This window comes from Pseudophryne corroboree, chromosome 9 (genome assembly GCF_028390025.1).
Source record: "Pseudophryne corroboree isolate aPseCor3 chromosome 9, aPseCor3.hap2, whole genome shotgun sequence".
Classification (NCBI taxonomy): Eukaryota; Metazoa; Chordata; class Amphibia; order Anura; family Myobatrachidae; genus Pseudophryne; species Pseudophryne corroboree.
The window spans coordinates 63,292,501-63,314,882 of record NC_086452.1 but is presented as its reverse complement, the minus strand read 5'-3'; the positions used below and the strand labels follow the sequence as shown (position 1 = coordinate 63,314,882).

Below are 22,382 nucleotides of genomic sequence, written 5' to 3'. Positions count from 1 at the left end.
GATTCAAAAAAGTTTGGAAACCACTGCTGTAGGCACTCTAGTAAGTTGAAGAACTGGGTTTAAATTACTATTCGACCATTCAAAATGTAAATCTTTCTTTGTTTGGTAGTTTCATTTGCATACATCCCCATGATGCATTTGATACTTTGCAAGGTTTTTGTTTTTTTATAGCATTTTGCAAATTAAATGTCCTTTTTAAACTTAGATGTTGTAAATATATTAGAATTGTATTGGTTATATGTGAAAATTGTTAAATATACATATGTTTTGTCCTCTCACTTGGTAAACTGAGGTCTGTTTGAATCTGGGGAAATAATCGTGGCACTTCTCTAGTATACTCTGGTTTCTCTTCAGAACGAATAAATCTTTCGCCTTTTACTAAAGATTTCCGTGGAGAGGAACAACCATGAGTTTCATGTAATTTTTTGATGCCTGGCTCACGCTGGGCTTGTTTACTGGTTAATAAAAGAATATAATATTATAGTAGGGTTTGAACATCGGAAGTATCAATTTGTAGAAACCATGATTTGAAACCATGGTCACAAATCATTGCTTCTGAAACTGATGTTTATATTTTTACAGGCGTAAAGTAAACTGGTTACTTATAAATATAGAGCAGGGATAGGACATCATCAATCAATGCTATGAAATGACACAATATACTCAGGCTGACTTGCAGACAGTGCACTGCAGCTGAGCAACACTGAGTCAGTGAGGCAGGGCAAGATGGGGAAAGGAGCACTCATGAGTTTCATTTTTGAAAATGGTCAGCTATTTTCTTGAATACTCTGTTGCTGTGTCGGTATTAATGGTATCTGAAGGAAGTTGAACAAATTAGTTTTTGTTTTTCTTATCCTGTTTGTAGGAAAATTTGACCATGATCAGAAGTAGTTAGTTTACTGTTTACAGTTTTTTGCTGTTTGTTTTCTGTTTACAGTAAAAGGCTTTTTGTTTTTTTGTTTCCTGCCTGGCTGACCAACACAGAGCTTATTTACTAGTGAAATTCCGAAATTGTTAATTTTTCATGAGTCTTTTAGAATTTGATATTAAATGTTGATTTTTTTTGTTTATTATTGGAAAAAACTGTGGAATACAATGATTGTTCTATCATAGATGAGTCTCCTGTATACTCTATTGCTGGGATGTTTTTCCAGCACTGTACAACATCGTGATGTCTGTAGGCCAGAGGTTCCTAAACTGTGTGCCGTGGCTCCCTGGGGTGCCTCGGGACACTTGCAGGGGTGCCCTGGGTTGGTGGTTCAGGACCAATTAAAATTATTCATGGTCAATATAATAGGCAAAACCAGTGCTGGTGGCTACCAGTCATAAACTATGTGGCCAAACAGAAGCAAATCTTGTCCCTCACCACACAACTGACCCTAAGGATGACATATAAACGCGATCTACTTAATGTAATATTTCTTTCTAAATTTCTCAATAAGAAATTTTTGGCCTAGGGGTGCCGTGAAAAAATTCTGATATTCTTGGGCGCCGTGATTCAAAAAAGTTTGGAAACCACTGCTGTAGGCACTCTAGTAAGTTGAAGAACTGGGTTTAAATTACTATTTGACCATTCAAAATGTAAATCTTTCTTTGTTTGGTAGTTTCATTTGCATACTTCCCCATGATGCATTTGATACTTTGCAAGGTTGTTGTTTTTTTTATAGCATTTTGCAAATTAAATGTCCTTTTTAAACTTAGATGTTGTAAATATATTAGAATTGTATTGGTTATATGTGAAAATTGTTAAATATACATATGTTTTGTCCTCTCACTTGGTAAACTGAGGTCTGTTTGAATCTGGGGAAATAATCGTGGCACTTCTCTAGTATACTCTGGTTTCTCTTCAGAACGAATAAATCTTTCGCCTTTTACTAAAGATTTCCGTGGAGAGGAACAACCATGAGTTTCATATAATTTTTTGATGCCTGGCTCACGCTGGGCTTGTTTACTGGTTAATAAAAGAATATAATATTATAGTAGGGTTTGAACATCGGAAGTATCAATTTGTAGAAACCATGAATTGAAACCATGGTCACAAATCATTGCTTCTGAAACTGATGTTTATATTTTTACAGGCGTAAAGTAAACTGGTTACTTATAAATATAGAGCAGGGATAGGACATCATCAATCGATGCTATGAAATGACACAATATACTCAGGCTGACTTGCAGACAGTGCACTGCAGCTGAGCAACACTGAGTCAGTGAGGCAGGGCAAGATGGGGAAAGGAGCACTCATGAGTTTCATTTTTGAAAATGGTCAGCTATTTTCTTGAATACTCTCTTGCTGTGTCGGTATTAATGGTATCTGAAGGAAGTTGAACAAATTAGTTTTTGTTTTTCTTATCCTGTTTGTAGGAAAATTTGACCATGATCAGAAGTAGTTAGTTTACTGTTTACAGTTTTTTGCTGTTTGTTTTCTGTTTACAGTAAAAGGCTTTTTGTTTTTTTGTTTTTTGTTTCCTGCCTGGCTGACCAACGCAGAGCTTATTTACTAGTGAAATTCCGAAATTGTTAATTTTTCATGAGTCTTTTAGAATTTGATATTAAATGTTGATTTTTTTTGTTTATTATTGGAAAAAACTGTGGAATACAATGATTGTTCTATCATAGATGAGTCTCCTGTATACTCTATTGCTGGGATGTTTTTCCAGCACTGTACAACATCGTGATGTCTGTAGGCCAGAGGTTCCTAAACTGTGTGCCGTGGCTCCCTGGGGTGCCTCGGGACACTTGCAGGGGTGCCCTGGGTTGGTGGTTCAGGACCAATTAAAATTATTCATGGTCAATATAATAGGCAAAACCAGTGCTAGTGGCTACCAGTCATAAACTATGTGGCCAAACAGAAGCAAATCTTGTCCCTCACCACACAACTGACCCTAAGGATGACATATAAACGCGATCTACTTAATGTAATATTTCTTTCTAAATTTCTCAATAAGAAATTTTTGGCCTAGGGGTGCCGTGAAAAAATTCTGATATTCTTGGGCGCCGTGATTCAAAAAAGTTTGGAAACCACTGCTGTAGACACTCTAGTAAGTTGAAGAACTGGGTTTAAATTACTATTCGACCATTCAAAATGTAAATCTTTCTTTGTTTGGTAGTTTCATTTGCATACTTCCCCATGATGCATTTGATACTTTGCAAGGTTGTTGTTTTTTTATAGCATTTTGCAAATTAAATGTCCTTTTTAAACTTAGATGTTGTAAATATATTAGAATTGTATTGGTTATATGTGAAAATTGTTAAATATACATATGTTTTGTCCTCTCACTTGGTAAACTGAGGTCTGTTTGAATCTGGGGAAATAATCGTGGCACTTCTCTAGTATACTCTGGTTTCTCTTCAGAACGAATAAATCTTTCGCCTTTTACTAAAGATTTCCGTGGAGAGGAACAACCATGAGTTTCATGTAATTTTTTGATGCCTGGCTCACGCTGGGCTTGTTTACTGGTTAATAAAAGAATATAATATTATAGTAGGGTTTGAACATCGGAAGTATCAATTTATAGAAACCATGAATTGAAACCATGGTCACAAATCATTGCTTCTGAAACTGATGTTTATATTTTTACAGGCGTAAAGTAAACTGGTTACTTATAAATATAGAGCAGGGATAGGACATCATCAATCGATGCTATGAAATGACACAATATACTCAGGCTGACTTGCAGACAGTGCACTGCAGCTGAGCAACACTGAGTCAGTGAGGCAGGGCAAGATGGGGAAAGGAGCACTCATGAGTTTCATTTTTGAAAATGGTCAGCTATTTTCTTGAATACTCTGTTGCTGTGTCGGTATTAATGGTATCTGAAGGAAGTTGAACAAATTAGTTTTTGTTTTTCTTATCCTGTTTGTAGGAAAATTTGACCATGATCAGAAGTAGTTAGTTTACTGTTTACATTTTTTTGCTGTTTGTTTTCTGTTTACAGTAAAAGGCTTTTTGTTTTTTTGTTTTTTGTTTCCTGCCTGGCTGACCAACACAGAGCTTATTTACTAGTGAAATTCCGAAATTGTTAATTTTTCATGAGTCTTTTAGAATTTGATATTAAATGTTGATTTTTTTTTGTTTATTATTGGAAAAAACTGTGGAATACAATGATTGTTCTATCATAGATGAGTCTCCTGTATACTCTATTGCTGGGATGTTTTTCCAGCACTGTACAACATCGTGATGTCTGTAGGCCAGAGGTTCCTAAACTGTGTGCCGTGGCTCCCTGGGGTGCCTCGGGACACTTGCAGGGGTGCCCTGGGTTGGTGGTTCAGGACCAATTAAAATTATTCATGGTCAATATAATAGGCAAAACCAGTGCTGGTGGCAACCAGTCATAAACTATGTGGCCAAACAGAAGCAAATCTTGTCCCTCACCACACAACTGACCCTAAGGATGACATATAAACGCGATCTACTTAATGTAATATTTCTTTCTAAATTTCTCAATAAGAAATTTTTGGCCTAGGGGTGCCGTGAAAAAATTCTGATATTCTTGGGCGCCGTGATTCAAAAAAGTTTGGAAACCACTGCTGTAGGCACTCTAGTAAGTTGAAGAACTGGGTTTAAATTACTATTCGACCATTCAAAATGTAAATCTTTCTTTGTTTGGTAGTTTCATTTGCATACTTCCCCATGATGCATTTGATACTTTGCAAGGTTGTTGTTTTTTTTATAGCATTTTGCAAATTAAATGTCCTTTTTAAACTTTGATGTTGTAAATATATTAGAATTGTATTGCTTATATGTGAAAATTGTTAAATATACATATGTTTTGTCCTCTCACTTGGTAAACTGAGGTCTGTTTGAATCTGGGGAAATAATCGTGGCACTTCTCTAGTATACTCTGGTTTCTCTTCAGAACGAATAAATCTTTCGCCTTTTACTAAAGATTTCCGTGGAGAGGAACAACCATGAGTTTCATATAATTTTTTGATGCCTGGCTCACGCTGGGCTTGTTTACTGGTTAATAAAAGAATATAATATTATAGTAGGGTTTGAACATCGGAAGTATCAATTTGTAGAAACCATGATTTGAAACCATGGTCACAAATCATTGCTTCTGAAACTGATGTTTATATTTTTACAGGCGTAAAGTAAACTGGTTACTTATAAATATAGAGCAGGGATAGGACATCATCAATCGATGCTATGAAATGACACAATATACTCAGGCTGACTTGCAGACAGTGCACTGCAGCTGAGCAACACTGAGTCAGTGAGGCAGGGCAAGATGGGGAAAGGAGCACTCATGAGTTTCATTTTTGAAAATGGTCAGCTATTTTCTTGAATACTCTGTTGCTGTGTCGGTATTAATGGTATCTGAAGGAAGTTGAACAAATTAGTTTTTGTTTTTCTTATCCTGTTTGTAGGAAAATTTGACCATGATCAGAAGTAGTTAGTTTACTGGTTACAGTTTTTTGCTGTTTGTTTTCTGTTTACAGTAAAAGGCTTTTTGTTTTTTTGTTTCCTGCCTGGCTGACCAACGCAGAGCTTATTTACTAGTGAAATTCCGAAATTGTTAATTTTTCATGAGTCTTTTAGAATTTGATATTAAATGTTGATTTTTTTTGTTTATTATTGGGAAAAACTGTGGAATACAATGATTATTCTATCATAGATGAGTCTCCTGTATACTCTATTGCTGGGATGTTTTTCCAGCACTGTACAACATCGTGATGTCTGTAGGCCAGAGGTTCCTAAACTGTGTGCCTTGGCTCCCTGGGGTGCCTCGGGACACTTGCAGGGGTGCCCTGGGTTGGTGGTTCAGGACCAATTAAAATTATTCATGGTCAATATAATAGGCAAAACCAGTGCTGGTGGCTACCAGTCATAAACTATGTGGCCAAACAGAAGCAAATCTTGTCCCTCACCACACAACTGACCCTAAGGATGACATATAAACGCGATCTACTTAATGTAATATTTCTTTCTAAATTTCTCAATAAGAAATTTTTGGCCTAGGGGTGCCGTGAAAAAATTCTGATATTCTTGGGCGCCGTGATTCAAAAAAGTTTGGAAACCACTGCTGTAGGCACTCTAGTAAGTTGAAGAACTGGGTTTAAATTACTATTCGACCATTCAAAATGTAAATCTTTCTTTGTTTGGTAGTTTCATTTGCATACTTCCCCATGATGCATTTGATACTTTGCAAGGTTGTTGTTTTTTTTTATAGCATTTTGCAAATTAAATGTCCTTTTTAAACTTTGATGTTGTAAATATATTAGAATTGTATTGCTTATATGTGAAAATTGTTAAATATACATATGTTTTGTCCTCTCACTTGGTAAACTGAGGTCTGTTTGAATCTGGGGAAATAATCGTGGCACTTCTCTAGTATACTCTGGTTTCTCTTCAGAACGAATAAATCTTTCGCCTTTTACTAAAGATTTCCGTGGAGAGGAACAACCATGAGTTTCATATAATTTTTTGATGCCTGGCTCACGCTGGGCTTGTTTACTGGTTAATAAAAGAATATAATATTATAGTAGGGTTTGAACAACGGAAGTATCAATTTGTAGAAACCATGATTTGAAACCATGGTCACAAATCATTGCTTCTGAAACTGATGTTTATATTTTTACAGGCGTAAAGTAAACTGGTTACTTATAAATATAGAGCAGGGATAGGACATCATCAATCGATGCTATGAAATGACACAATATACTCAGGCTGACTTGCAGACAGTGCACTGCAGCTGAGCAACACTGAGTCAGTGAGGCAGGGCAAGATGGGGAAAGGAGCACTCATGAGTTTCATTTTTGAAAATGGTCAGCTATTTTCTTGAATACTCTGTTGCTGTGTCGGTATTAATGGTATCTGAAGGAAGTTGAACAAATTAGTTTTTGTTTTTCTTATCCTGTTTGTAGGAAAATTTGACCATGATCAGAAGTAGTTAGTTTACTGTTTACATTTTTTTGCTGTTTGTTTTCTGTTTACAGTAAAAGGCTTTTTGTTTTTTTGTTTTTTGTTTCCTGCCTGGCTGACCAACACAGAGCTTATTTACTAGTGAAATTCCGAAATTGTTAATTTTTCATGAGTCTTTTAGAATTTGATATTAAATGTTGATTTTTTTTTGTTTATTATTGGAAAAAACTGTGGAATACAATGATTGTTCTATCATAGATGAGTCTCCTGTATACTCTATTGCTGGGATGTTTTTCCAGCACTGTACAACATCGTGATGTCTGTAGGCCAGAGGTTCCTAAACTGTGTGCCGTGGCTCCCTGGGGTGCCTCGGGACACTTGCAGGGGTGCCCTGGGTTGGTGGTTCAGGACCAATTAAAATTATTCATGGTCAATATAATAGGCAAAACCAGTGCTGGTGGCAACCAGTCATAAACTATGTGGCCAAACAGAAGCAAATCTTGTCCCTCACCACACAACTGACCCTAAGGATGACATATAAACGCGATCTACTTAATGTAATATTTCTTTCTAAATTTCTCAATAAGAAATTTTTGGCCTAGGGGTGCCGTGAAAAAATTCTGATATTCTTGGGCGCCGTGATTCAAAAAAGTTTGGAAACCACTGCTGTAGGCACTCTAGTAAGTTGAAGAACTGGGTTTAAATTACTATTCGACCATTCAAAATGTAAATCTTTCTTTGTTTGGTAGTTTCATTTGCATACATCCCCATGATGCATTTGATACTTTGCAAGGTTTTTGTTTTTTTATAGCATTTTGCAAATTAAATGTCCTTTTTAAACTTAGATGTTGTAAATATATTAGAATTGTATTGGTTATATGTGAAAATTGTTAAATATACATATGTTTTGTCCTCTCACTTGGTAAACTGAGGTCTGTTTGAATCTGGGGAAATAATCGTGGCACTTCTCTAGTATACTCTGGTTTCTCTTCAGAACGAATAAATCTTTCACCTTTTACTAAAGATTTCCGTGGAGAGGAACAACCATGAGTTTCATGTAATTTTTTGATGCCTGGCTCACGCTGGGCTTGTTTACTGGTTAATAAAAGAATATAATATTATAGTAGGGTTTGAACATCGGAAGTATCAATTTGTAGAAACCATGATTTGAAACCATGGTCACAAATCATTGCTTCTGAAACTGATGTTTATATTTTTACAGGCGTAAAGTAAACTGGTTACTTATAAATATAGAGCAGGGATAGGACATCATCAATCAATGCTATGAAATGACACAATATACTCAGGCTGACTTGCAGACAGTGCACTGCAGCTGAGCAACACTGAGTCAGTGAGGCAGGGCAAGATGGGGAAAGGAGCACTCATGAGTTTCATTTTTGAAAATGGTCAGCTATTTTCTTGAATACTCTGTTGCTGTGTCGGTATTAATGGTATCTGAAGGAAGTTGAACAAATTAGTTTTTGTTTTTCTTATCCTGTTTGTAGGAAAATTTGACCATGATCAGAAGTAGTTAGTTTACTGTTTACAGTTTTTTGCTGTTTGTTTTCTGTTTACAGTAAAAGGCTTTTTGTTTTTTTGTTTCCTGCCTGGCTGACCAACACAGAGCTTATTTACTAGTGAAATTCCGAAATTGTTAATTTTTCATGAGTCTTTTAGAATTTGATATTAAATGTTGATTTTTTTTGTTTATTATTGGAAAAAACTGTGGAATACAATGATTGTTCTATCATAGATGAGTCTCCTGTATACTCTATTGCTGGGATGTTTTTCCAGCACTGTACAACATCGTGATGTCTGTAGGCCAGAGGTTCCTAAACTGTGTGCCGTGGCTCCCTGGGGTGCCTCGGGACACTTGCAGGGGTGCCCTGGGTTGGTGGTTCAGGACCAATTAAAATTATTCATGGTCAATATAATAGGCAAAACCAGTGCTGGTGGCTACCAGTCATAAACTATGTGGCCAAACAGAAGCAAATCTTGTCCCTCACCACACAACTGACCCTAAGGATGACATATAAACGCGATCTACTTAATGTAATATTTCTTTCTAAATTTCTCAATAAGAAATTTTTGGCCTAGGGGTGCCGTGAAAAAATTCTGATATTCTTGGGCGCCGTGATTCAAAAAAGTTTGGAAACCACTGCTGTAGGCACTCTAGTAAGTTGAAGAACTGGGTTTAAATTACTATTCGACCATTCAAAATGTAAATCTTTCTTTGTTTGGTAGTTTCATTTGCATACTTCCCCATGATGCATTTGATACTTTGCAAGGTTGTTGTTTTTTTTATAGCATTTTGCAAATTAAATGTCCTTTTTAAACTTAGATGTTGTAAATATATTAGAATTGTATTGGTTATATGTGAAAATTGTTAAATATACATATGTTTTGTCCTCTCACTTGGTAAACTGAGGTCTGTTTGAATCTGGGGAAATAATCGTGGCACTTCTCTAGTATACTCTGGTTTCTCTTCAGAACGAATAAATCTTTCGCCTTTTACTAAAGATTTCCGTGGAGAGGAACAACCATGAGTTTCATATAATTTTTTGATGCCTGGCTCACGCTGGGCTTGTTTACTGGTTAATAAAAGAATATAATATTATAGTAGGGTTTGAACATCGGAAGTATCAATTTGTAGAAACCATGAATTGAAACCATGGTCACAAATCATTGCTTCTGAAACTGATGTTTATATTTTTACAGGCGTAAAGTAAACTGGTTACTTATAAATATAGAGCAGGGATAGGACATCATCAATCGATGCTATGAAATGACACAATATACTCAGGCTGACTTGCAGACAGTGCACTGCAGCTGAGCAACACTGAGTCAGTGAGGCAGGGCAAGATGGGGAAAGGAGCACTCATGAGTTTCATTTTTGAAAATGGTCAGCTATTTTCTTGAATACTCTCTTGCTGTGTCGGTATTAATGGTATCTGAAGGAAGTTGAACAAATTAGTTTTTGTTTTTCTTATCCTGTTTGTAGGAAAATTTGACCATGATCAGAAGTAGTTAGTTTACTGTTTACAGTTTTTTGCTGTTTGTTTTCTGTTTACAGTAAAAGGCTTTTTGTTTTTTTGTTTTTTGTTTCCTGCCTGGCTGACCAACGCAGAGCTTATTTACTAGTGAAATTCCGAAATTGTTAATTTTTCATGAGTCTTTTAGAATTTGATATTAAATGTTGATTTTTTTTGTTTATTATTGGAAAAAACTGTGGAATACAATGATTGTTCTATCATAGATGAGTCTCCTGTATACTCTATTGCTGGGATGTTTTTCCAGCACTGTACAACATCGTGATGTCTGTAGGCCAGAGGTTCCTAAACTGTGTGCCGTGGCTCCCTGGGGTGCCTCGGGACACTTGCAGGGGTGCCCTGGGTTGGTGGTTCAGGACCAATTAAAATTATTCATGGTCAATATAATAGGCAAAACCAGTGCTAGTGGCTACCAGTCATAAACTATGTGGCCAAACAGAAGCAAATCTTGTCCCTCACCACACAACTGACCCTAAGGATGACATATAAACGCGATCTACTTAATGTAATATTTCTTTCTAAATTTCTCAATAAGAAATTTTTGGCCTAGGGGTGCCGTGAAAAAATTCTGATATTCTTGGGCGCCGTGATTCAAAAAAGTTTGGAAACCACTGCTGTAGACACTCTAGTAAGTTGAAGAACTGGGTTTAAATTACTATTCGACCATTCAAAATGTAAATCTTTCTTTGTTTGGTAGTTTCATTTGCATACTTCCCCATGATGCATTTGATACTTTGCAAGGTTGTTGTTTTTTTATAGCATTTTGCAAATTAAATGTCCTTTTTAAACTTAGATGTTGTAAATATATTAGAATTGTATTGGTTATATGTGAAAATTGTTAAATATACATATGTTTTGTCCTCTCACTTGGTAAACTGAGGTCTGTTTGAATCTGGGGAAATAATCGTGGCACTTCTCTAGTATACTCTGGTTTCTCTTCAGAACGAATAAATCTTTCGCCTTTTACTAAAGATTTCCGTGGAGAGGAACAACCATGAGTTTCATGTAATTTTTTGATGCCTGGCTCACGCTGGGCTTGTTTACTGGTTAATAAAAGAATATAATATTATAGTAGGGTTTGAACATCGGAAGTATCAATTTATAGAAACCATGAATTGAAACCATGGTCACAAATCATTGCTTCTGAAACTGATGTTTATATTTTTACAGGCGTAAAGTAAACTGGTTACTTATAAATATAGAGCAGGGATAGGACATCATCAATCGATGCTATGAAATGACACAATATACTCAGGCTGACTTGCAGACAGTGCACTGCAGCTGAGCAACACTGAGTCAGTGAGGCAGGGCAAGATGGGGAAAGGAGCACTCATGAGTTTCATTTTTGAAAATGGTCAGCTATTTTCTTGAATACTCTGTTGCTGTGTCGGTATTAATGGTATCTGAAGGAAGTTGAACAAATTAGTTTTTGTTTTTCTTATCCTGTTTGTAGGAAAATTTGACCATGATCAGAAGTAGTTAGTTTACTGTTTACAGTTTTTTGCTGTTTGTTTTCTGTTTACAGTAAAAGGCTTTTTGTTTTTTTGTTTCCTGCCTGGCTGACCAACGCAGAGCTTATTTACTAGTGAAATTCCGAAATTGTTAATTTTTCATGAGTCTTTTAGAATTTGATATTAAATGTTGATTTTTTTTGTTTATTATTGGGAAAAACTGTGGAATACAATGATTATTCTATCATAGATGAGTCTCCTGTATACTCTATTGCTGGGATGTTTTTCCAGCACTGTACAACATCGTGATGTCTGTAGGCCAGAGGTTCCTAAACTGTGTGCCTTGGCTCCCTGGGGTGCCTCGGGACACTTGCAGGGGTGCCCTGGGTTGGTGGTTCAGGACCAATTAAAATTATTCATGGTCAATATAATAGGCAAAACCAGTGCTGGTGGCTACCAGTCATAAACTATGTGGCCAAACAGAAGCAAATCTTGTCCCTCACCACACAACTGACCCTAAGGATGACATATAAACGCGATCTACTTAATGTAATATTTCTTTCTAAATTTCTCAATAAGAAATTTTTGGCCTAGGGGTGCCGTGAAAAAATTCTGATATTCTTGGGCGCCGTGATTCAAAAAAGTTTGGAAACCACTGCTGTAGGCACTCTAGTAAGTTGAAGAACTGGGTTTAAATTACTATTCGACCATTCAAAATGTAAATCTTTCTTTGTTTGGTAGTTTTATTTGCATACTTCCCCATGATGCATTTGATACTTTGCAAGGTTGTTGGTTTTTTTATAGCATTTTGCAAATTAAATGTCCTTTTTAAACTTTGATGTTGTAAATATATTAGAATTGTATTGCTTATATGTGAAAATTGTTAAATATACATATGTTTTGTCCTCTCACTTGGTAAACTGAGGTCTGTTTGAATCTGGGGAAATAATCGTGGCACTTCTCTAGTATACTCTGGTTTCTCTTCAGAACGAATAAATCTTTCGCCTTTTACTAAAGATTTCCGTGGAGAGGAACAACCATGAGTTTCATATAATTTTTTGATGCCTGGCTCACGCTGGGCTTGTTTACTGGTTAATAAAAGAATATAATATTATAGTAGGGTTTGAACATCGGAAGTATCAATTTGTAGAAACCATGATTTGAAACCATGGTCACAAATCATTGCTTCTGAAACTGATGTTTATATTTTTACAGGCGTAAAGTAAACTGGTTACTTATAAATATAGAGCAGGGATAGGACATCATCAATCGATGCTATGAAATGACACAATATACTCAGGCTGACTTGCAGACAGTGCACTGCAGCTGAGCAACACTGAGTCAGTGAGGCAGGGCAAGATGGGGAAAGGAGCACTCATGAGTTTCATTTTTGAAAATGGTCAGCTATTTTCTTGAATACTCTGTTGCTGTGTCGGTATTAATGGTATCTGAAGGAAGTTGAACAAATTAGTTTTTGTTTTTCTTATCCTGTTTGTAGGAAAATTTGACCATGATCAGAAGTAGTTAGTTTACTGTTTACAGTTTTTTGCTGTTTGTTTTCTGTTTACAGTAAAAGGCTTTTTGTTTTTTTGTTTCCTGCCTGGCTGACCAACGCAGAGCTTATTTACTAGTGAAATTCCGAAATTGTTAATTTTTCATGAGTCTTTTAGAATTTGATATTAAATGTTGATTTTTTTTGTTTATTATTGGGAAAAACTGTGGAATACAATGATTATTCTATCATAGATGAGTCTCCTGTATACTCTATTGCTGGGATGTTTTTCCAGCACTGTACAACATCGTGATGTCTGTAGGCCAGAGGTTCCTAAACTGTGTGCCTTGGCTCCCTGGGGTGCCTCGGGACACTTGCAGGGGTGCCCTGGGTTGGTGGTTCAGGACCAATTAAAATTATTCATGGTCAATATAATAGGCAAAACCAGTGCTGGTGGCTACCAGTCATAAACTATGTGGCCAAACAGAAGCAAATCTTGTCCCTCACCACACAACTGACCCTAAGGATGACATATAAACGCGATCTACTTAATGTAATATTTCTTTCTAAATTTCTCAATAAGAAATTTTTGGCCTAGGGGTGCCGTGAAAAAATTCTGATATTCTTGGGCGCCGTGATTCAAAAAAGTTTGGAAACCACTGCTGTAGGCACTCTAGTAAGTTGAAGAACTGGGTTTAAATTACTATTCGACCATTCAAAATGTAAATCTTTCTTTGTTTGGTAGTTTCATTTGCATACTTCCCCATGATGCATTTGATACTTTGCAAGGTTGTTGTTTTTTTTATAGCATTTTGCAAATTAAATGTCCTTTTTAAACTTTGATGTTGTAAATATATTAGAATTGTATTGCTTATATGTGAAAATTGTTAAATATACATATGTTTTGTCCTCTCACTTGGTAAACTGAGGTCTGTTTGAATCTGGGGAAATAATCGTGGCACTTCTCTAGTATACTCTGGTTTCTCTTCAGAACGAATAAATCTTTCGCCTTTTACTAAAGATTTCCGTGGAGAGGAACAACCATGAGTTTCATATAATTTTTTGATGCCTGGCTCACGCTGGGCTTGTTTACTGGTTAATAAAAGAATATAATATTATAGTAGGGTTTGAACATCGGAAGTATCAATTTGTAGAAACCATGATTTGAAACCATGGTCACAAATCATTGCTTCTGAAACTGATGTTTATATTTTTACAGGCGTAAAGTAAACTGGTTACTTATAAATATAGAGCAGGGATAGGACATCATCAATCGATGCTATGAAATGACACAATATACTCAGGCTGACTTGCAGACAGTGCACTGCAGCTGAGCAACACTGAGTCAGTGAGGCAGGGCAAGATGGGGAAAGGAGCACTCATGAGTTTCATTTTTGAAAATGGTCAGCTATTTTCTTGAATACTCTGTTGCTGTGTCGGTATTAATGGTATCTGAAGGAAGTTGAACAAATTAGTTTTTGTTTTTCTTATCCTGTTTGTAGGAAAATTTGACCATGATCAGAAGTAGTTAGTTTACTGGTTACAGTTTTTTGCTGTTTGTTTTCTGTTTACAGTAAAAGGCTTTTTGTATTTTTGTTTTTTGTTTCCTGCCTGGCTGACCAACACAGAGCTTATTTACTAGTGAAATTCCGAAATTGTTAATTTTTCATGAGTCTTTTAGAATTTGATATTAAATGTTGATTTTTTTTTGTTTATTATTGGAAAAAACTGTGGAATACAATGATTGTTCTATCATAGATGAGTCTCCTGTATACTCTATTGCTGGGATGTTTTTCCAGCACTGTACAACATCGTGATGTCTGTAGGCCAGAGGTTCCTAAACTGTGTGCCGTGGCTCCCTGGGGTGCCTCGGGACACTTGCAGGGGTGCCCTGGGTTGGTGGTTCAGGACCAATTAAAATTATTCATGGTCAATATAATAGGCAAAACCAGTGCTGGTGGCAACCAGTCATAAACTATGTGGCCAAACAGAAGCAAATCTTGTCCCTCACCACACAACTGACCCTAAGGATGACATATAAACGCGATCTACTTAATGTAATATTTCTTTCTAAATTTCTCAATAAGAAATTTTTGGCCTAGGGGTGCCGTGAAAAAATTCTGATATTCTTGGGCGCCGTGATTCAAAAAAGTTTGGAAACCACTGCTGTAGGCACTCTAGTAAGTTGAAGAACTGGGTTTAAATTACTATTCGACCATTCAAAATGTAAATCTTTCTTTGTTTGGTAGTTTCATTTGCATACTTCCCCATGATGCATTTGATACTTTGCAAGGTTGTTGTTTTTTTATAGCATTTTGCAAATTAAATGTCCTTTTTAAACTTAGATGTTGTAAATATATTAGAATTGTATTGGTTATATGTGAAAATTGTTAAATATACATATGTTTTGTCCTCTCACTTGGTAAACTGAGGTCTGTTTGAATCTGGGGAAATAATCGTGGCACTTCTCTAGTATACTCTGGTTTCTCTTCAGAACGAATAAATCTTTCGCCTTTTACTAAAGATTTCCGTGGAGAGGAACAACCATGAGTTTCATGTAATTTTTTGATGCCTGGCTCACGCTGGGCTTGTTTACTGGTTAATAAAAGAATATAATATTATAGTAGGGTTTGAACATCGGAAGTATCAATTTGTAGAAACCATGATTTGAAACCATGGTCACAAATCATTGCTTCTGAAACTGATGTTTATATTTTTACAGGCGTAAACTGGTTACTTATAAATATAGAGCAGGGATAGGACATCATCAATCGATGCTATGAAATGACACAATATACTCAGGCTGACTTGCAGACAGTGCACTGCAGCTGAGCAACACTGAGTCAGTGAGGCAGGGCAAGATGGGGAAAGGAGCACTCATGAGTTTCATTTTTGAAAATGGTCAGCTATTTTCTTGAATACTCTGTTGCTGTGTCGGTATTAATGGTATCTGAAGGAAGTTGAACAAATTAGTTTTTGTTTTTCTTATCCTGTTTGTAGGAAAATTTGACCATGATCAGAAGTAGTTAGTTTACTGTTTACAGTCTTTTGCTGTTTGTTTTCTGTTTACAGTAAAAGGCTTTTTGTTTTTTTGTTTTTTGTTTCCTGCCTGGCTGACCAACACAGAGCTTATTTACTAGTGAAATTCCGAAATTGTTAATTTTTCATGAGTCTTTTAGAATTTGATATTAAATGTTGATTTTTTTTGTTTATTATTGGAAAAAACTGTGGAATACAATGATTGTTCTATCATAGATGAGTCTCCTGTATACTCTATTGCTGGGATGTTTTTCCAGCACTGTACAACATCGTGATGTCTGTAGGCCAGAGGTTCCTAAACTGTGTGCCGTGGCTCCCTGGGGTGCCTCGGGACACTTGCAGGGGTGCCCTGGGTTGGTGGTTCAGGACCAATTAAAATTATTCATGGTCAATATAATAGGCAAAACCAGTGCTGGTGGCTACCAGTCATAAACTATGTGGCCAAACAGAAGCAAATCTTGTCCCTCACCACACAACTGACCCTAAGGATGACATATAAACGCGATCTACTTAATGTAATATTTCTTTCTAAATTTCTCAATAAGAAATTTTTGGCCTAGGGGTGCCGTGAAAAAATTCTGATATTCTTGGGCGCCGTGATTCAAAAAAGTTTGGAAACCACTGCTGTAGGCACTCTAGTAAGTTGAAGAACTGGGTTTAAATTACTATTCGACCATTCAAAATGTAAATCTTTCTTTGTTTGGTAGTTTCATTTGCATACTTCCCCATGATGCATTTGATGCTTTGCAAGGTTGTTGTTTTTTTATAGCATTTTGCAAATTAAATGTCCTTTTTAAACTTAGATGTTGTAAATATATTAGAATTGTATTGGTTATATGTGAAAATTGTTAAATATACATATGTTTTGTCCTCTCACTTGGTAAACTGAGGTCTGTTTGAATCTGGGGAAATAATCGTGGCACTTCTCTAGTATACTCTGGTTTCTCTTCAGAACGAATAAATCTTTCGCCTTTTACTAAAGATTTGCGTGGAGAGGAACAACCATGAGTTTCATATAATTTTTTGATGCCTGGCTCACGCTGGGCTTGTTTACTGGTTAATAAAAGAATATAATATTATAGTAGGGTTTGAACATCGGAAGTATCAATTTGTAGAAACCATGATTTGAAACCATGGTCACAAATCATTGCTTCTGAAACTGATGTTTATATTTTTACAGGCGTAAAGTAAACTGGTTACTTATAAATATAGAGCAGGGATAGGACATCATCAATCGATGCTATGAAATGACACAATATACTCAGGCTGACTTGCAGACAGTGCACTGCAGCTGAGCAACACTGAGTCAGTGAGGCAGGGCAAGATGGGGAAAGGAGCACTCATGAGTTTCATTTTTGAAAATGGTCAGCTATTTTCTTGAATACTCTGTTGCTGTGTCGGTATTAATGGTATCTGAAGGAAGTTGAACAAATTAGTTTTTGTTTTTCTTATCCTGTTTGTAGGAAAATTTGACCATGATCAGAAGTAGTTAGTTTACTGTTTACAGTTTTTTGCTGTTTGTTTTCTGTTTACAGTAAAAGGCTTTTTGTTTTTTGTTTCCTGCCTGGCTGACCAACACAGAGCTTATTTACTAGTGAAATTCCGAAATTGTTAATTTTTCATGAGTCTTTTAGAATTTGATATTAAATGTTGATTTTTTTTGTTTATTATTGGAAAAAACTGTGGAATACAATGATTGTTCTATCATAGATGAGTCTCCTGTATACTCTATTGCTGGGATGTTTTTCCAGCACTGTACAACATCGTGATGTCTGTAGGCCAGAGGTTCCTAAACTGTGTGCCGTGGCTCCCTGGGGTGCCTCGGGACACTTGCAGGGGTGCCCTGGGTTGGTGGTTCAGGACCAATTAAAATTATTCATGGTCAATATAATAGGCAAAACCAGTGCTGGTGGCTACCAGTCATAAACTATGTGGCCAAACAGAAGCAAATCTTGTCCCTCACCACACAACTGACCCTAAGGATGACATATAAACGCGATCTACTTAATGTAATATTTCTTTCTAAATTTCTCAATAAGAAATTTTTGGCCTAGGGGTGCCGTGAAAAAATTCTGATATTCTTGGGCGCCGTGATTCAAAAAAGTTTGGAAACCACTGCTGTAGGCACTCTAGTAAGTTGAAGAACTGGGTTTAAATTACTATTTGACCATTCAAAATGTAAATCTTTCTTTGTTTGGTAGTTTCATTTGCATACTTCCCCATGATGCATTTGATACTTTGCAAGGTTGTTGTTTTTTTATAGCATTTTGCAAATTAAATGTCCTTTTTAAACTTAGATGTTGTAAATATATTAGAATTGTATTGGTTATATGTGAAAATTGTTAAATATACATATGTTTTGTCCTCTCACTTGGTAAACTGAGGTCTGTTTGAATCTGGGGAAATAATCGTGGCACTTCTCTAGTATACTCTGGTTTCTCTTCAGAACGAATAAATCTTTCGCCTTTTACTAAAGATTTCCGTGGAGAGGAATAACTGTGAGTTTCATATAATTTTTTGATGCCTGGCTCACGCTGGGCTTGTTTACTGGTTAATAAAAGAATATGATATTATAGTAGGGTTTGAACATCGGAAGTATCAATTTGTAGAAACCATGATTTGAAACCATGGTCACAAATCATTGCTTCTGAAACTGATGTTTATATTTTTACAGGCGTAAAGTAAACTGGTTACTTATAAATATAGAGCAGGGATAGGACATCATCAATCGATGCTATGAAATGACACAATATACTCAGGCTGACTTGCAGACAGTGCACTGCAGCTGAGCAACACTGAGTCAGTGAGGCAGGGCAAGATGGGGAAAGGAGCACTCATGAGTTTCATTTTTGAAAATGGTCAGCTATTTTCTTGAATACTCTGTTGCTGTGTCGGTATTAATGGTATCTGAAGGAAGTTGAACAAATTAGTTTTTGTTTTTCTTATCCTGTTTGTAGGAAAATTTGACCATGATCAGAAGTAGTTAGTTTACTGTTTACAGTTTTTTGCTGTTTGTTTTCTGTTTACAGTAAAAGGCTTTTTGTTTTTTGTTTCCTGCCTGGCTGACCAACACAGAGCTTATTTACTAGTGAAATTCCGAAATTGTTAATTTTTCATGAGTCTTTTAGAATTTGATATTAAATGTTGATTTTTTTTGTTTATTATTGGAAAAAACTGTGGAATACAATGATTGTTCTATCATAGATGAGTCTCCTGTATACTCTATTGCTGGGATGTTTTTCCAGCACTGTACAACATCGTGATGTCTGTAGGCCAGAGGTTCCTAAACTGTGTGCCGTGGCTCCCTGGGGTGCCTCGGGACACTTGCAGGGGTGCCCTGGGTTGGTGGTTCAGGACCAATTAAAATTATTCATGGTCAATATAATAGGCAAAACCAGTGCTGGTGGCTACCAGTCATAAACTATGTGGCCAAACAGAAGCAAATCTTGTCCCTCACCACACAACTGACCCTAAGGATGACATATAAACGCGATCTACTTAATGTAATATTTCTTTCTAAATTTCTCAATAAGAAATTTTTGGCCTAGGGGTGCCGTGAAAAAATTCTGATATTCTTGGGCGCCGTGATTCAAAAAAGTTTGGAAACCACTGCTGTAGGCACTCTAGTAAGTTGAAGAACTGGGTTTAAATTACTATTCGACCATTCAAAATGTAAATCTTTCTTTGTTTGGTAGTTTCATTTGCATACTTCCCCATGATGCATTTGATACTTTGCAAGGTTGTTGTTTTTTTATAGCATTTTGCAAATTAAATGTCCTTTTTAAACTTAGATGTTGTAAATATATTAGAATTGTATTGGTTATATGTGAAAATTGTTAAATATACATATGTTTTGTCCTCTCACTTGGTAAACTGAGGTCTGTTTGAATCTGGGGAAATAATCGTGGCACTTCTCTAGTATACTCTGGTTTCTCTTCAGAACGAATAAATCTTTCGCCTTTTACTAAAGATTTCCGTGGAGAGGAACAACCATGAGTTTCAAATAATTTTTTGATGCCTGGCTCACGCTGGGCTTGTTTACTGGTTAATAAAAGAATATAATATTATAGTAGGGTTTGAACATCGGAAGTATCAATTTGTAGAAACCATGATTTGAAACCATGGTCACAAATCATTGCTTCTGAAACTGATGTTTATATTTTTACAGGCGTAAAGTAAACTGGTTACTTATAAATATAGAGCAGGGATAGGACATCATCAATCGATGCTATGAAATGACACAATATACTCAGGCTGACTTGCAGACAGTGCACTGCAGCTGAGCAACACTGAGTCAGTGAGGCAGGGCAAGATGGGGAAAGGAGCACTCATGAGTTTCATTTTTGAAAATGGTCAGCTATTTTCTTGAATACTCTGTTGCTGTGTCGGTATTAATGGTATCTGAAGGAAGTTGAACAAATTAGTTTTTGTTTTTCTTATCCTGTTTGTAGGAAAATTTGACCATGATCAGAAGTAGTTAGTTTACTGTTTACAGTTTTTTGCTGTTTGTTTTCTGTTTACAGTAAAAGGCTTTTTGTTTTTTGTTTCCTGCCTGGCTGACCAACACAGAGCTTATTTACTAGTGAAATTCCGAAATTGTTAATTTTTCATGAGTCTTTTAGAATTTGATATTAAATGTTGATTTTTTTTGTTTATTATTGGAAAAAACTGTGGAATACAATGATTGTTCTATCATAGATGAGTCTCCTGTATACTCTATTGCTGGGATGTTTTTCCAGCACTGTACAACATCGTGATGTCTGTAGGCCAGAGGTTCCTAAACTGTGTGCCGTGGCTCCCTGGGGTGCCTCGGGACACTTGCAGGGGTGCCCTGGGTTGGTGGTTCAGGACCAATTAAAATTATTCATGGTCAATATAATAGGCAAAACCAGTGCTGGTGGCTACCAGTCATAAACTATGTGGCCAAACAGAAGCAAATCTTGTCCCTCACCACACAACTGACCCTAAGGATGACATATAAACGCGATCTACTTAATGTAATATTTCTTTCTAAATTTCTCAATAAGAAATTTTTGGCCTAGGGGTGCCGTGAAAAAATTCTGATATTCTTGGGCGCCGTGATTCAAAAAAGTTTGGAAACCACTGCTGTAGGCACTCTAGTAAGTTGAAGAACTGGGTTTAAATTACTATTCGACCATTCAAAATGTAAATCTTTCTTTGTTTGGTAGTTTCATTTGCATACTTCCCCATGATGCATTTGATACTTTGCAAGGTTGTTGTTTTTTTATAGCATTTTGCAAATTAAATGTCCTTTTTAAACTTAGATGTTGTAAATATATTAGAATTGTATTGGTTATATGTGAAAATTGTTAAATATACATATGTTTTGTCCTCTCACTTGGTAAACTGAGGTCTGTTTGAATCTGGGGAAATAATCGTGGCACTTCTCTAGTATACTCTGGTTTCTCTTCAGAACGAATAAATCTTTCGCCTTTTACTAAAGATTTCCGTGGAGAGGAACAACCATGAGTTTCATGTAATTTTTTTGATGCCTGGCTCACGCTGGGCTTGTTTACTGGTTAATAAAAGAATATAATATTATAGTAGGGTTTGAACATCGGAAGTATCAATTTGTAGAAACCATGATTTGAAACCATGGTCACAAATCATTGCTTCTGAAACTGATGTTTATATTTTTACAGGCGTAAAGTAAACTGGTTACTTATAAATATAGAGCAGGGATAGGACATCACATCATCAATCGATGCTATGAAATGACACAATATACTCAGGCTGACTTGCAGACAGTGCACTGCAGCTGAGCAACACTGAGTCAGTGAGGCAGGGCAAGATGGGGAAAGGAGCACTCATGAGTTTCATTTTTGAAAATGGTCAGCTATTTTCTTGAATACTCTGTTGCTGTGTCGGTATTAATGGTATCTGAAGGAAGTTGAACAAATTAGTTTTTGTTTTTCTTATCCTGTTTGTAGGAAAATTTGACCATGATCAGAAGTAGTTAGTTTACTGGTTACAGTCTTTTGCTGTTTGTTTTCTGTTTACAGTAAAAGGCTTTTTGTTTTTTTGTTTTTTGTTTCCTGCCTGGCTGACCAACGCAGAGCTTATTTACTAGTGAAATTCCGAAATTGTTAATTTTTCATGAGTCTTTTAGAATTTGATATTAAATGTTGATTTTTTTTGTTTATTATTGGAAAAAACTGTGGAATACAATGATTGTTCTATCATAGATGAGTCTCCTGTATACTCTATTGCTGGGATGATTTTCCAGCACTGTACAACATCGTGATGTCTGTAGGCCAGAGGTTCCTAAACTGTGTGCCGTGGCTCCCTGGGGTGCCTCGGGACACTAGCAGGGGTGCCCTGGGTTGGTGGTTCAGAACCAATAAAAATTATTCATGGTCAATATAATAGGCAAAACCAGTGCTGGTGGCTACCAGTCATAAACTATGTGGCCAAACAGAAGCAAATCTTGTCCCTCACCACACAACTGACCCTAAGGATGACATATA

At 36.3% G+C, this 22,382-nt stretch overlaps 1 protein-coding gene and 15 non-coding genes across 17 annotated transcripts in view; all 16 read left to right on the top strand.

The window, feature by feature from the left end:
* Positions 1 to 22,382, top strand: part of LOC134957493 (armadillo-like helical domain containing protein 1) — a 468,225-nt gene that overhangs the window by 271,649 nt on the left and 174,194 nt on the right. The gene's annotated exons all lie outside the window — the stretch shown is intronic.
* On the top strand, positions 335 to 449 carry LOC134959386 (U5 spliceosomal RNA). Its single transcript, XR_010187429.1, has one exon. It is a non-coding gene; the product is annotated as a U5 spliceosomal RNA (small nuclear RNA).
* On the top strand, positions 1,831 to 1,945 carry LOC134959329 (U5 spliceosomal RNA). Its single transcript, XR_010187377.1, has one exon. It is a non-coding gene; the product is annotated as a U5 spliceosomal RNA (small nuclear RNA).
* On the top strand, positions 3,333 to 3,447 carry LOC134959385 (U5 spliceosomal RNA). The gene has a single exon (XR_010187428.1). It is a non-coding gene; the product is annotated as a U5 spliceosomal RNA (small nuclear RNA).
* On the top strand, positions 4,837 to 4,951 carry LOC134959328 (U5 spliceosomal RNA). The gene has a single exon (XR_010187376.1). It is a non-coding gene; the product is annotated as a U5 spliceosomal RNA (small nuclear RNA).
* LOC134959326 (U5 spliceosomal RNA) lies at positions 6,334 to 6,448 on the top strand. Its single transcript, XR_010187375.1, has one exon. It is a non-coding gene; the product is annotated as a U5 spliceosomal RNA (small nuclear RNA).
* On the top strand, positions 7,837 to 7,951 carry LOC134959474 (U5 spliceosomal RNA). Its single transcript, XR_010187507.1, has one exon. It is a non-coding gene; the product is annotated as a U5 spliceosomal RNA (small nuclear RNA).
* LOC134959325 (U5 spliceosomal RNA) lies at positions 9,333 to 9,447 on the top strand. Its single transcript, XR_010187374.1, has one exon. It is a non-coding gene; the product is annotated as a U5 spliceosomal RNA (small nuclear RNA).
* On the top strand, positions 10,835 to 10,949 carry LOC134959384 (U5 spliceosomal RNA). Its single transcript, XR_010187427.1, has one exon. It is a non-coding gene; the product is annotated as a U5 spliceosomal RNA (small nuclear RNA).
* LOC134959324 (U5 spliceosomal RNA) lies at positions 12,331 to 12,445 on the top strand. The gene has a single exon (XR_010187373.1). It is a non-coding gene; the product is annotated as a U5 spliceosomal RNA (small nuclear RNA).
* On the top strand, positions 13,827 to 13,941 carry LOC134959323 (U5 spliceosomal RNA). Its single transcript, XR_010187372.1, has one exon. It is a non-coding gene; the product is annotated as a U5 spliceosomal RNA (small nuclear RNA).
* On the top strand, positions 15,330 to 15,444 carry LOC134959381 (U5 spliceosomal RNA). Its single transcript, XR_010187426.1, has one exon. It is a non-coding gene; the product is annotated as a U5 spliceosomal RNA (small nuclear RNA).
* On the top strand, positions 16,827 to 16,941 carry LOC134959483 (U5 spliceosomal RNA). The gene has a single exon (XR_010187515.1). It is a non-coding gene; the product is annotated as a U5 spliceosomal RNA (small nuclear RNA).
* LOC134959436 (U5 spliceosomal RNA) lies at positions 18,321 to 18,435 on the top strand. Its single transcript, XR_010187473.1, has one exon. It is a non-coding gene; the product is annotated as a U5 spliceosomal RNA (small nuclear RNA).
* On the top strand, positions 19,815 to 19,929 carry LOC134959317 (U5 spliceosomal RNA). Its single transcript, XR_010187365.1, has one exon. It is a non-coding gene; the product is annotated as a U5 spliceosomal RNA (small nuclear RNA).
* Positions 21,309 to 21,424, top strand: LOC134959423 (U5 spliceosomal RNA). The gene has a single exon (XR_010187461.1). It is a non-coding gene; the product is annotated as a U5 spliceosomal RNA (small nuclear RNA).